We start from the raw sequence: 15592 nt of genomic DNA on the forward strand, positions 1-15592 counted from the left end.
GTGACATTGGTTAATAAAATGACATAGTTTTCACGTGTACAATTCTAGAATACATCATCTGCATATTGTATTGTGTGTTCACCATTCCAAATCAAGTCTCCTATCACCATTTATCCTTCCTTTACTTCTACCTCTTCACCCCTCTTTCCCTCTGGTAATCACCATACAAGTTCTACTCTTGATTTGAAGTAGAATTTGATGAATATAGCAAAATATAGGCAGTTTCCCTTAGAGAACTATGTTCATTATCCTATAATTTCCATTGTGTGGTAAAGATTGATTATGTTTCTTGAGAGTTTTATAGACATAAGGTATCTAGCTGAAGGCATATAGAAGTTAATTCCTGTATTTATTAACTCGTACCTGCTATATGTAATTGCCATATTAAACTGATAATTAAAAATCTTTTTGAATTTCTGAGATTTTAAAACCATAATGAATTTCATTCACATTGTTCTTCATCTAGCAAACATTTATCCTATTCAGTCCCTGCTATGTGCAGCTCATGGGAAAAGGTATGGGAACATAATGTATAACATGACCCTATCCTTAAGAATTGTTTTACCCCCATCCCCCCCACCCCCTTCCTAACTCCTTTTCATTCTTTTGTTTTTAAAAAAGAATCACATCAGAGGAGACAGATCAGTGAATACAATTCAAGGGAAGAAAAATGTAAATGCTGCACTATTGATACTGGCAAAGTGGTATGGGGCTTCAGAGGGTAGAGTGATTAATTGCAGCTTCTGGGACTGGAGATAGCTTCCCTAAGGGATGAGTAGGATTTGGGAAGCACCCATGCAAGGGAAGGGTCTTGCAGTCTGAAGCAATAGCAAGACCAAAAACAGGAGGTTCGGAATGTACCTAGCATTCCAGAGAATTATATGTACAAGTACAAGAAGTTGGGTTAGATGTTTAAAGGAGAGATGTAATAAAAAATGTGGCTGGCATTGTCAGTTCAGGCTAGAGAGAATGACTTATGTACAGAAATGCGGACTTTATAAAAATAAGGCTACCATTGACATTTATTTCAGGAGGTGGATGAAGTGCTCTGACCTGTGTTTTAGAAAATAATCATGGACAAAGTATGGAAATGTATCAGAGGGGAGAGATTGGAGGCAGGGAAACCAATGGTTGCCCATGGCTATCTTTTGGATGAAAGGGTCTGACCTGAAGAACAGTTATTGTGGTGGATGTGGAAGTTACTGTGTGGTGAGGAAAAGGAGCTGATAACTATAATGTCAGTTATCTTTTTTTAGATATTGGTAGAAGGTATTAGAAATGGAATGCTCTCTCACTATGGAGTGAGAATAGAGGAACAGCAATTCTACAGGGAATGTCTAAGTGGATTCAAGGATCCTTGAAAAGGGGACAAAAATGAAAGAAAAATAGAAACAAAGCAATAGTTATAACGGATGGTGGGAGAGGATGAGCTCGAGGGACAATGATGCCTACTAGAAATATAATTGAAGGTACATGTAATTTGAGATTATCTAATAGGCCATATTAGAAAGTAAAAAGAAGCAGATGATATGAAAAGTATTGTCATTTAAAGTATTTTTTATACTAGTTCTTGGAAATCTAGTGTACACTTGCACTTACAGTAGAGCTCAGTTTAGAGGAACCACATTTGAAGTGCTGGAGAGCAGAAGTGCCTAGTAACTGCCTGTAAAGGACAATGGAGGTTTGGGAAGTCTTTTCTTTTTTTTAATTGTCTACGATTTAGACATATTAACAATGTCTTAGTTAGGAGGGAGTTTAAGTGTGCAGTGTGCTATGTGAGAACTAGTACTTTTATGGAATAAAGTTGTAGGTAGCTTGAGAGAAAAACAGGATCTTAGGTAAATAGAAAAAACTTCCTCTCGGCATTACCTTAAAAAGCACTCCTGTAATGGAATGTCTTGGTATTTCTAATAACTGATACCTAATATCAGATATTTCTAAGCCAGCAATACATTTTTGAGGGGAGAGTGTAACTTAAAAAAAAAGTGAGATGGGAAAATTTGTAGCCATTTAAGGGGTATAACATGGTAAATTTAAGTTTATTCCCTTATCCTAAATAATATATAGCCAGCTTTATTACTTTGTCCTTTCAATCAACATTTATATTATTTAAATTTGATTTTTCACTAAGAGTGCACTGTGCGTTGTAATAATAGGACACATAATTAAAACTAGCACATGAGAGAATTTGAAGACACAACTCCTCTGTGCCCCACTGGCTTTCAACTGGAGGCTGGTGGAAGGCAGGTGCAGAGTGCTTCCAGCTAGGCTCTTTTTACTGAGCTTTGAGGATGCTGAGGAGGGGTTCACTCCATGAAAATAAACTGAGTGTCTTTATGGTACCCTTGATTTTTGAAATGAGTGGTAGTCAGTGGCAGTTATGGTGGGGAATTAGAGGCATACAAACTGCCATGCAAAGGTAATTTGGGAGGGGGCCTGGAAAACAAATCTCAGACCTTATAAATTCAGTCTCCTCTAATATGAGACTAAAGAAATAAATAGAGGTTCTGTAATTATTCTACAAATTGTGTATTCCAAATCTCTTGGGTAATTATCACAACTAAAAATTACACATTACAGTAATCACAACTAGCAAATTACCTGAAATTGCTTGCTCAGTGCATATCTTTCAGTAACCAAAATTTGAACATAAAGTGATTATGCATGAGAGCTATTTATAATGGAGTGTGTGAAGACTTGGGTGATTTCTCTGATTTATTTTTCATTAACACTACAGGGTTAAATGTTACCTGCCTCCCTGTCTAAGCCAAACAGTAGTCCTATTCTTAAAATAAAGCAGTTAAACTGATGAAATTGAATAATGCATGAAAATATCTACATATATTTACACATTCCAAGAAAATACTAACTTTGTCACTTATATATTAATCCTCTTGCTAAATAACTTCATTAAAATTCCCCCCATTATTAAATGAAAATTTCATTGTCTTCTAAGTACTTTAGGAAGCAGTTAATTTAATAGTGGAGTCCACTGATCCTATAAAATGTCCGAGCTGCTTCTAAAATAGTTTCCTCAAGTATAGGTTGAAGTCATATCTAGGTGGAACCAGCTAAACATCTTCCTCTTTCCTTTTTCTGACCTTCCCTCCTAAAACATAGGGACAAGTGCATGATTTTTATGGCTAGACTTTTAGGATTTGACCCTTGTTTTCATTTTTTGGTTCTGCCTGTGAGTCCCTTGGAAACTGTTTGGGACCTGCATTGGTAGTGAGCATTGGAGTCTGGGACTTTGGTTTGGTATTTGGCATCCATGCATTATAGAACTTTCACTTAAGTTTTTAGTTAGCAACTTTGGAGAACACTGGTTTCTAACCTTTTGCCTCACAGCCACCTCTTAAAGAATCTAGTAGAGATCTATGGATTCTTTTTCCAAGAAAGATGTACGTAAGCACCTGGACAATTTTGCATAAGGCCAGGGAAAAATTAGTGTGACTGAGAAGTATACTGGGAACTGTTCCAGCTAGCCAACTGGAAGTGAGAAGGGACACTGGTGCCTGAAACAGCACGGCCTCTTTAGGTCACTGCAGATCCTGTGTGAGAGTTCAGTGAGGAATGAGGCCAGAGGCAGGGGCCAAATAATGAAAGAAGGGCAGGAATCTGACATCCAGTACATTGTGAGCGTATGTAGGTATGTGAGTTTCTCCTTGAGGTATTTATATCTATGTCACATTATTGGCTTGTTTACAGGATTATCTTGAAAATTATTAATATTATTCAGTTTATTATTTTGGGTGAATTGATATGCTTTATCATCTCTGATTCAAATATGTATATTTTCCTTTATATATTTGAAGAAAACTTTCTATTTCCTCTTACAACTCAGGCATCTTCCTCATCTTCCCCGAATACCCGCTTGGATCTCTCAGAAGTCTGTCCCAGGTTGCAGTTCAAAGTGTCCTGCTGACTGAGGTGGAATCCTGAGCTTGTCACCATTTCTGAAGCATCTTTATTATTATTAATTCTTACACTTAGGAGTTTTAACAAACTTGATTTTGTTGTTAGCAATAGGTTAGTTTAGCATTGTATTTTGCCCATGCCAACACAACAGTAGTAACAACAACAACAAATTGCAAAGGCACCTTCAAGATCGGCAACTGGCGAGGCCCAGCCTTTGTTGGGAAGTCCCCTAGCTGTTGGCTGCACCACAAGGAAGGAGACCACTTCATGTAAATGAATTCAGTGGTGTGGTGTAGCACAACAAAGTTCTCTATAAAATGAAAATTTCAGTTGTTTGGACCTATCTTAGTACTTACTGCTTACTTAGAAACTAAATGAGTAATTTGACTAGCAGTTTGTTAGAGGGTTAGTCATTTTAGCCTTTGAATTCATTATCTTTTAAATAGCTAAGCATATTTTAAATAGTCTATAATATATTATGATATTAAAAATGATATACTTTCTCATTAAAAATACTATATTTTCCAAAACACTTCTCTAAGTACGGTATTTTATAGAGTGATTGTATATCATTTATTTCCTTATATTTGTGTTTTACAAGCTATTAAGTTATAGGCTAATTTTGTGTTAATGGCTGCTGCTGCTTTTTTATGTTATTTTTTTTCTGGGTGTTTTAAGTAGTATTTTTTTAATAAACCAATATTTCAGTGCCAGAGAAAGGATAAATTCTAAAATTTGGCTTTCAACCTGCTCAAGTCATCAGTGATTTAAAAAAAAAAGAAAACTCATTAGTCAAACATTCAAAAATGTGTTTTAATCTCTTCTCAGGATTTTTTTTTTTTCATGTATCAAGGTAACATTTTCTCTCTCTTTCTTATGTACCCTTCTCTTTCTTTTAGTGGTCAAATAAGCCAAATGGGACAATTTCTTTTTTTTTTTTTTTTTTTTTCAGAGAGGAAAGGAGAAGGAGAGAGAGAGAGAGAGAAACATCAATGATGAGAGAGAATCATTGATCGGCTGCCTCCTGCACACCCCCTACTGGGGATCGAGCCCACAACTCAGGCATGTGCCCTTGGCCAGAATCGAACCTGGGACTCTTCAATCCGCAGGCTGATGCTCTATCCACTGAGCCAAGCTGGCTAGGGCCGACAATTTCTTTTTTTAATAAAGTATTCATTTGACTGTCTTTCACAGTTTGTTTATTTTTATTTACTAAATTTGATTTGCACAGTATTTTGTTAAAACCCAACTTATATGTCTTTACTTTTTTTCACCTCTGCCAATATACTATAATTATCATTTCCCAATAACTTATCCCATGGATTTAGTCTAGAATTATCAGTAGCTGTCCTTGGAATATTACTTGGTTTGCAGTTTTGGATTAGAGTTTGTGGTTTTATGTATATTTTGTACTCCAAGAAATTTGTATGTAACTCCAGGTTTTTGTTAACAAGCCTACTATAACCAGATAAGAGCTTTCTGCTTAAAGAATTCTAAAGTTATTTTTTTCTGTAGATTAAATGTGTGAGTCTTTACAGTGATTCCTGATCATTGCCATCCATCAGAATCATCTGCATAGCTTTGAAAGCAACCCCAGTGCCTTGACACCCTCTGAGGCTCTGATTGACTTGGGCTGGGGTGGGCCCTGGTAGTGGTAGGGCCAACAAGCTCCTCTGGTGATTCTGATCTACAGCCCACCTTGGGAACCATTGAAAGTTAGAAGGCCCCTCTCACTCAGTGGCTTTTAACTTTGGCTATGCATTGCAGTCACTCGAGGAGCTTAAGCAGCTCTTGAGATCTGGGTCCTCCCTCCAGAAGTTTTGATTTAATTGTTCTAGGATATTGCCTGTGCAGGTGGATTTTATAAAAATAGCGAGGAGAATGTATACTACAGCAAAGTTGAGAACCACTATCACCAAACTTTTTTTTTTTTTTTTTTCAGATGAGGAATCTGAGTCTCAAACCAAAGAGATAAAGTGACTTGTCTAAGATCCACAGGACAGAACCAGAAATCTCAGTTTAGGACTTGTAGTCAAATGTAGTAATCAGAACACCACATATTTTTATGGAAGTTTAGGTTTTGGCATATCAGAAGTACCTACAAAAATATGTTTCTCAGCTGCTTAGTTCAGAAAATGACAAATATTTTCTTTAACACTGGAAACGTGAAAGTTAAGCAAGATTTAATTATTTCCACAGTTAGGACATAAGAGGAGGTAGGAGCTAGGAATTACACACCTACATTTTATGTATTCTAGAGCTCATGCACATTATCTGGAAGCAAATCAGGCAAAGAAAACCCAATTGAAATGTATTGGACCAGGTTAACCCAATGCATAATTTCTATAGCAGGAGTTATAAATGCTTGTGTTTACAAATGGTCATGCTCTAGGACAGTGATGGCGAACCTATGACACGCGTGTCAGCACTGACACGCATAGCCATTTCTGATGACACGCGGCCTGCTGAGGCGGCCGCATGCCAAGGATGAAACATTTGCTGCTCCTGAGAATGAAACATTTGCGAAATAATGTTTTTTCCTCAAAGTGACACACTACCCGAGTTATGCTCAGTTTTTTGGCGAAGTTTGACACACCAAGCTCAAAAGGTTGCCCATCACTGCTCTAGGAGAAGGTTGCACAGGTCTATATGGTTGGAGTTAAAACTGCAATATACATTACACAGTGTACTTCATCAATAATATTAATAGATAAGGTAGAAGTTAGAGTAGTGGTTTAGAAATACAATTTTTAGAATGTCAGAAAAGGGGAAATATTGCGAAAATATTATAGGCTAACTATAATTCTCAGGTATTTGGGGAACAAATGTGTATTTGATACTCTTAGGGCAGAGAAAGGGTCTTGTTATCCTGTCCACATCTGATTCCTAAACACAAACATTAGCCTTTCTCTAGGCACACCTCCAGCCCCCGTAACACCCATACCCTGTGTTACTTATTACACTTGTCTTTCTGTAGCCTTTATGTTCAAACTAGGGTGTGTTTAAAAAATATTTATGAAATGACTGAAGTAGATTGCAAACTCTTAAGATGGTGTTTTGCAAAATATGACCTGCATACCAGCAGAATCAGCAGCAGCCATGCCTGGGAAACTTGTTGAAAAGGCAGATTCTCAGGCCCCATTTACTGAATCAAAATCTCTGGAGGTGGAGCTCAGTCATCATCCTTTTAAGAGCCTTCAGGTTTTCTGATGCTCACCGTCATAGGTGAGGGTTACCATACCTTTTTTATATTCTCTGGAAGACCTGGAATAAAGAATAAGATGGTAGCATTTATAAAGTAATCATAGATGCCAGATCCTGTGCTGGGTGCTTTACAGATTTTATCACCGTGTGTAGCACTTAGTAGCTAGATCAATTTGCTTTTGCTGCATAGTGAACCTAGTGGCTTAAGAGAACAGTAATTATTCCTCATTAGTCTTTGGTTTGGCTGGGTGATTCCAGTGGTCTTGGCTGCTCAGTTGTGGCTCAACAGCCTAGAGTGGCCTCACTTTGTCTGGAGCCTAAGCTGAATGGCTGGAGTTCTTTCCATGTGTCTTTCATTGGGTGTATATGTGTGGGGAGGGATAGGGGTGATTGGTGTAGACACCAATTCAAGCTATCTTCTAAAATACTAGTTGCTATGAGAACATTCTTTTATGCAGTATCAACCTCATCCTCAAAACTGAATATTATTCTTGTCTGGATTATAGGGTGAATACATATTCATTATAGAAAATTTGGAAATATATGAGTATAGACAAAACAATAAAGTTAAATTCACATGTGTATAATCTTACCACCCAGAGATAACATAGCACAAATGCTGTTTCTGTATCAAATATTGCAATGCCTTTTTTTTGTTTTGTTTTGTATGCAGATATTGTAATTGTGGATGGGAGTAGTCTGTATATATGAGGTACTGAAACTGCACAACTATTGCCTCATCTGTTTAACAAATATGTACTAATTATGCCCATTATATTAGTTAATAAAGATGTAAAGATTGCCAAAAGGTAATGTTCTTTTTTATAACTTTCACATTAAACCTTTTGTTTTCCTATCCTTTATTTTGTTACTTTGTTTATTCTGTTAATTCCCTATTGATGTTTCTCCTTTTCTCTTCATTTTCTCAGTTGGAAGGATTTTTTTCCTTTCTTATTATTTATCACCAGAGGCCTGGTGCACGAATTCATGCACAGGTGGGACCCTTGGCCTGATGGCAATTGAGGCCTATCAGGGGGGTTGGCCGGCTGGGCGGTTGGGGGTGGGTGGATGGGTGGAGGAAGGGCCGCAGGAGGTTGGCCTGCCGGCCGGTGGGGGATGGAAGAAGAGGGCCAGTAGGGGGGAGGGGCCATGGAAGGTTGGCCAACAGGGGGGAGGGGCCACGGGACGTTGGCTGTGGGAGCTCACTGATCACCAAGGGGCAGCTCCTGCATTGAGCGTCTGCCCCCTGGTGGTCAGTGCGCATCATAGCGACTGGTCAACCCATCATTCAGGTCGTTCGGTCGCAATGGTCAGTTAGGCTTTTATATATATACTAGTAGATGTGTTTTTTTCTCTCTAACTGTTACTCTTCTTTTCTACATTTTTATCTTTACTACTCTGTCATTTTTAAACTTTTAATTTTCTTACCTAGACATATTGTTTATTAGATCTTGAGAGATTAGCAACAAATTATCACCCTGGAAATCTCATTTTATCTTTTACCATTTGTTCTTTTTAGAAGTATTGATCTTTCTTTAGAAGGGAAGTATGTCCTTCCCTGCTGCTGAGCTGTACTACTATTTGGTGCTCTTTGAGAGTACAACTTAATCAACTTTTGGCTTTACCTGTGATGCCCTGCCATCCCCCAATAAACAAACAAAAAAATAAATGTCTGTCTAAATTCCTCAACTACTTGCACACATATATTCACTAAGAAATTTTGAAATGTAGGCTGCAAATTTTTATTTGAAACCTTGTAATGTTTGCATTAACTCATGTCACTCAAAATTAGCAGTAAGGGGGGAAAAGGAGTAGTTCTTGGGTTTTAAAAGAAGTTTCTTTTCCCACCCCAATCTCAACCTCTAATATCTGGTTCTGACAACAGGTGTGGGGTGGAGGGAGAGACTTAAATCAACCTGTCTTGCCCCCAAACAGTTTGGTTTCTGATAACATTTTTATTTTTATTGTTGTCTGTGGGGTCATATGTTTTGGTTAATGACTTTAAAGAGATCGGATGGTTGTACCTAATGCCTTAGATTTTTCTGAGTGGTTATGATGTAACATGCCAACATTTCAAATCTCTAGATCAGGTTAAATTAAATCATCCATTAATGAAACTTTGAAGAAAAGTAATTATTGAACTCCATGTGTTTCTGTCGTGTTTTAGAGACAACAAAAGAAACAGACACATTTAATTCATCTTCTGATGCCATTTTATTTTGATTTTTTAAAAAATATATTTTTATTGATTTCAGAGAGAGGAAGGGAGAGGGAGAGAGATAGAAACATCAGTTATGAGAGAGAACCATTGATTGGCTGCCTCCTGCATGCTCCCTACCAGGGATCGAGCCCGTAACCCAGGCATATGCCCTTGACTGCAATCGAACCTGGGACCCTTCAGTCTGCAGGCTGACACTCTATCCACTGAGCAAAACCAGCTAAAGCTAAAGTAACATTTTTGAAAAGGAAATGTTTTTAATACTTTTCTGAGATTTTTTCTGAACATTAGCTTGTCTCTTAACAAAATTAAATGTGTACCTGAATCTGGTAATGGGCGTCACCTTAAAATTTGGAATGACCAAAGTGGGGTGGTCTGGATTGCTTTTCAGCTGGCACCTGAGTTGATCTCAGTAATTAGCTCTCAGCTTGCTTTTTATCATTGTAGTAGTTATAACCAGTTAGAACTGCCTTACTCCAGCTTGAACAGGTTAATGTAAAATATACAGCTTCCACTTTCCATTGTTGTGTTTTCTGTTTCCATGTGTAGAATTAGGGAATACGTGAGGAAGAGGAATTTATATCCAAGAAAATCAAGTTGTCCTGCTATCTGAATTTATAAATTACAAACTTAAATTAGGCCTAATTTTACCTACATTGATTTACATATTTATATTAAAAATTTGAAAGTATCTTTTTGGAAAACTGAATTTTTATTGAAATCCTAAATTTATTATGTGAAGTTGGTAGTTGGATTTTTTTTTTAATGGAAGGAAGATGAAAAAAACAACAACCACCATAGTAATTTTATGCTATAGATAATGGCAGGTCGAAAAAATGATGAACCAGTTTTCTTTCTGATATTAGCCTCAATTCATGGACTTTGGCAGTTTCATGTTCAGCTTTAGGGGTGTTAAAAGATAACCTGAGGCATATTAAAATTTTTAAGATTTTATTTGAGCAAAAATCAATTCAAATCTTGCAGCATTCAGAGTGGCAGAAAGAAAGGTGCTCCAAGTAACTGTACAAAAGCAAAGACTTTTATAGGCAAAAGGGTTCAGAAGCAGGAAGTTATACTGTAAAAACATGGGTTGGCTAATGTAAGGTTACTTCCCTATAAGGGGATGGCAGAGATCTATGGGGCAGACTAACTAGTGCTGATTGCATGATTCCTGATTCACTGGTTTAAGATTTCATTTCTGGGGAGCCGAAACTGTAATTGAATTGAGTCTGTTTGATGTGAGGCTTAGCATAAGTGAATCCATTTTGAGCCTGATTTCTTGTATTTAACAGGATAAGCTTGGCCTGAAACATAGCCAGTGGGGAGGTCAGACTCTTGAATTCATAAGCCTGTGTTTCAAGGAGTGAATGTGAAGAAAAGTGCAGAAGTCTTTTCTTCTTTTCTTTGTCCAGAGAAGGGGATGGGAGGAATACATACATATATGTTTTACAAATACACTGAACATATATCTAGCCACATGGTTGTGATTATCTATATCCAGCAATAGGTACTATATCCTTATGTTAATCTTAATAGGTATATATTACTTAAAAAGTGAAATCAAAGCGTGTGTACTTTTGAGTCAGGTTTATTTTGCTCAACATTGTGATTGAGTGTCATCCTGTTGCTGCATGTTGTTGCAGTTTGTTCATTTTCATTGATGTTTATTATTCCATTTTGTGAATATTTCACAATTTATCCATTCTGTTATTGATGGACATTTGAGTAGTTTTGGTTTGAATAATACCACTGTGAAGGTCCCAGAGCATGTCTTTTGTGAACATATATATATACACACTAGAAGCCCAGTGCACAGATTTGTGCACGGATGGGGTCCCTCAGGGTGGTCTGCGGAGATTGGGCCCCAGTTTGTGCCCCCTAGCCTCGCAGCCCCACAGCCCTGCCTGGCACCCCACCTTAGCCTGGTGCTTCCCCCTCACCTGCTCCACCATCCTGCCTGCGGGGCGATTGATAATGACTGGGCCCCCCCGCCTGGCTCCCTCAGCTCCTGGGAGCCAGGTGGCAGCCCTGCGCCCCCCCCCCCCCCCTGCAACCGCCGCTGGTCGCTGTCTGCAGGTTGATTGGTGGGGCGATCGGGCGCACTCGCAACCGCCTTGGTCTGGTGCCACCTGCTCACCTGCTCCACCATCCCGCTGTAGTTCCGCTCTCCTCAGGGCCCATTGGGGCCAGCAGCACCTCCACTGCCACCCGCTGCCAGTGCCGTGTTGCCGACGCCCGCCATGTTCCGCTCCACCCCCTGGTGGTCAGCACACATCATAGCAGGCGGTCAAACTCTCGGTCTACCACCTAAGGGGACAATTTGCATGTTAGGCTTTTATTATACTAGCGTTCCCGTTGCAGGAAAAATCCTGCAATAGGATTTCCTGCTGCACTCTACCCCGCCTCCGCTCCTCCCTTGTCGCCCGCCCCGCCTTCTCGGTCAGCCCGCCTGCTTTTCCCTTCACCCCCGGCCCCGCCTCCGCTCCTCCCTTGTCACCTGCCCCGCCTTCTCGGCCAGCCTGCCTGCTTTTCCCTTCACCCCCGGCCCTGCCTTCGCTCCTCCCTTCTCCTCCCCCCCGGCTTGCTTGCTTCTCCGAAGCTTTACTCCCTGCAGCTCTTGGCTTCTTTCGACGCTGTCTTGATATGCAAATTAGCCGCCATCTTTGTTGGGGAATTTGCATACTCATCCTGATTGGCTGGTGGGTGTGGCTTGGCTGGTGGGCATAGCGAAGGTACGGTCAATTTGCATATTTGTCTATTATTAGATAGGATAGGATTTCTGATGGATATATATATATACCTAAGAGTGAAATCGCTGTGTCATCAGGTATGCCTATATTCTGTTTAGTAGAATATATGCATATATATTTATCATATTTTAATATGTTTATTTGGTATTTGTTATTAACTTTTTTTGTCATTTAAACATGATTAACTGGTTAATCTGATTAATTGGTTAGCCCCGTGGTCGGCAAACTGCAGCTCTCGAGCCACATGGGGCTCTTTGGCCCCTGAGTGTGGCTCTTCCACAAAATACCACGGCCTGGGCGAGTGTATTTTGAAGAATTGGCGTTAGAAGAAGTTTAAGTTTAAAAAATTTGGCTCTCAAAAGAAATTTCAATCGTTGTACTGTTGATATTTGGCTCTGTTGACTAATGAGTTTGCCGACCACTGGAGCCCATAAGAAGGTATTGCCAATTTATATTGGGGACCAAATGCAAGTGTAGTTTCAGTAACAGTAGGAGTTCAAAGCCCCTAATTAGTTTGTGACATTGGGCTCATCACAGCCTTTTTAGTTTGCGGTTCCACTTCTATACATGAGAAGATAGAAATAATTATGATTTCTACGGTGCCTTCATCTATATTTCTGTGATTTTGAAGTGTCCTAAAAGAATGTTACCTAAGTATGCCTTTGTGATAGTGCTAACTTGGGAAACAAAACTGCCTAGTAAGATAAATGTCTGATCATATTATATTTCAACAACTGCGAAGTATTGGGATATGCAGAAATCTATTTGGGTTTTTCAGTAAGGAGGCATGACTTAGTAATAGGCTAATTTACTTTAGATTCATGTTAAAATAATGATTTCTCTTCCCTTCCATGGTAATAATTATCAGGAAGTTTAACAGAGAATATTTGTATTTAACATCACTAAATTTTACCATCCAAATACTTTGATAACCTGGGATTTTATGTCCAAAGAAATCTTTCCATGTTGTGTTAAACTTTCAGTTGAATTAAGTGTATAAGTTTATGGGAACCATTGTCTTCCATGTTATTTTTAGCGTTGGCTGGTTATATTTTAAAAGTCATTATTTTTCCTTGTGGACTTTTACCATGTATGATCTATAATTACAAGTCAGTTTCAGAGTTGGAAAAAAATGAGCTAATATTTCATAGGTGAATAATAATTCTATTAACAGACCGTATACAATTCATTATTGACACTTTTTACTTCATTTCTTTTTCAAAGCTTGTGGTGTGTCCTTAGCGCAGTTCTTCAGCTGTGGTTAGAGGTACGTGGAGGTGAAACTTTTACACTCTACATGATTCTCTGAACTGCTCCTGACAGGCACGCCTCGGGCCTGTCTGTGACCAGGAACTGGAAGTTATAGCATGCATTTTAGTGAGTCTTTCCTGAACTTAAATTCATTCAATTTAAAGGAATACATTTTTCCTCCCTGAAATTATGTCCCTCTTATTCTTGTGGTGTGAAAATATTCTTTAACGCCAAACAAGTGATTGGTTTTGTGTTAGTGCCCTTTTGGTGAAATGAATATGAATCCTATGTTAGTTTCCCCTATTTTTGTTGATGTCATACATTTCAAGGTCTTTTAAATCTAAGCAGTTGGAAACCAGTGGTTTATAGAACATCTTCCTTCATCAATCCTCTTTTATTGAAAAGGCTTGCTTCTCTGCATCACTGCTCTTCAGAGCCTCTTAGTTAATTTTACCCTTGATTTATTACTCTGAGCTGCTTCTCACTGTTGGGCATGCTTACATGCCCTGCCAAGAGTCTCTTTCTGCCTTTCACTTTCCTTCTCTCAGGTGCCAGAATGGAGCAGCATCGCCCTCAGGATTCTGCAGCTGCTCCTTTCAAGCTTCGACACTCCCTGGCCTGGTTCCAGCCTGTGATGTTGTGTTCATCACTCTATCACAGGCTGTGCCAAGATCTTTCTCTCTTTGATTAGAGGTTCTCATGATAAAATTAGTTAGCCGGGCTTGATTGACATTTTCCAAGGATATTTATGCTGGTGGATAGTCTGGGAGGCACTGATTGCTCTTTAATTATTAAGTTACAAGGAGATAGATTGCATGGGAAAAATCAGTTTTAGGTGGGAAAAGCACCTTTGTGGTATTTTGAGATGATATTTTTTATTTCTCAGCTGGCAGGTCTTATTCTCCCTCCCTGCCCTCACCCTACCAGCCACCCACTTTGCTGTTATTAAGGATCGAATGAAACATGGCAGATGTATCGCTTGCTTGCATTATGAATCTCAAAGGAAAATGGTGATTGAGGGAGATTATTGAACAGAAAACTAATTTGCTCCTTTCTCAAATTAGGCATATAGGTGAGCCACACTTACAGTGAACTAGTGATGTGTGTGTCTTCTATTTTCTGTAGTAGGATGAAGCTGGCCCTCTGTCTGACCTCTGGCAATGTATTAGCCAATCAGAAGAAACAAGTTCTCCAAGGATAGAGATGTGGGGGTGACTTGGGGTGTGGTGATGAGGTTATTATCAGTCTGATATTAATATTTACAAATGAAAAGTACAGACTGTCCCAGGACTGGGCCACCAAGGACTAGGGTTGAGTCCTTTAGGGTTATTGAGCAAGAGGTTTGACAAATGAAAGGCCTACCAGTAGTTGCCCCTGAGGTCTATCCTGAGAGAGAAGCTAAATCACTCTAAAACAGTGATGTTACAGCCCTGTGGTGATCTTGGCTGCTGACCAGCTCATTGGGGAGGTCTGGGACAGTAGAGTGGGATCTTTCACAAGGCTTAACATAGGTCCTTAAATCTTGGGGTTGCTTTACATGCAATTTTACTTAGGGGCAGAACAATGAAAAAGCAAAGGTCTTTTGAGGTTCCTGCTAAACTAGTGCTTTTCAGCAGTTAAACCTGTATATGAATCACCTAAATCTATGAATCTGCATTAAAGTGCAGAATATGATTCAGTAGTTCTGGGGTGGAGCCTGAGGTATTGCATTTTTATCAAACTGTGAAGTGATGCTTAGGCTCTTGGTCTAAGGATTGAATTTTGTGTATAATTGGTAGGCATTTATTTTTGTTCTTGCCCTAGAACTTAAATACCAAATTGAAATCTAAGGCTCACAAAATAAATATTCTTATTCATGTTTAGTCTTTTTTTCCTTATACTTGACTATAAAAATGTTATTTACAATGAAAAAATATATATGGTGAATTATGGGATGAACAGTAATAAATAATAGTTATTAATATAACCTGAATTAAATCTACCAACAAACATACTGGAAATTCTTTCTGATCAGAAACCAAATGCTAGGGTATATAAATTGCTATTTGCAGACCTCTCATGCAGTATCATATTCACATGTGCATTACACCAAACAGATGTCTGAGAAATAGATTTTTGTTGCAGATTTTGACACAGGAAATACATCAGGCTCCATAAAACTTAATGGAAAAATGTATTTTTTAACTACAGTCCATTTTTAAAGAACAGATTGTAGTGCATTCAATGGAATCAAACAGGACTTATTCTTGAG

At 38.7% G+C, this 15592-nt stretch overlaps 1 protein-coding gene across 9 annotated transcripts in view; it reads left to right on the top strand.

Annotated features, from left to right (window-relative positions):
• Positions 1 to 15592, top strand: part of CBLB (Cbl proto-oncogene B) — a 238865-nt gene that overhangs the window by 72766 nt on the left and 150507 nt on the right. Inside the window, exon 2 of one of the 9 annotated variants that reach the window (XM_054714021.1) lies at positions 3845 to 3930. The exons of the other annotated variants lie outside the window; for them this stretch is intronic. The gene's annotated coding sequence lies outside the window, so the exon portion shown is untranslated. The remainder of the gene's footprint in view (positions 1 to 3844; positions 3931 to 15592) is intronic. 9 annotated transcript variants of the gene reach the window in all.

Source organism: Eptesicus fuscus, chromosome 3 (genome assembly GCF_027574615.1).
Source record: "Eptesicus fuscus isolate TK198812 chromosome 3, DD_ASM_mEF_20220401, whole genome shotgun sequence".
Taxonomy (NCBI): Eukaryota; Metazoa; Chordata; class Mammalia; order Chiroptera; family Vespertilionidae; genus Eptesicus; species Eptesicus fuscus.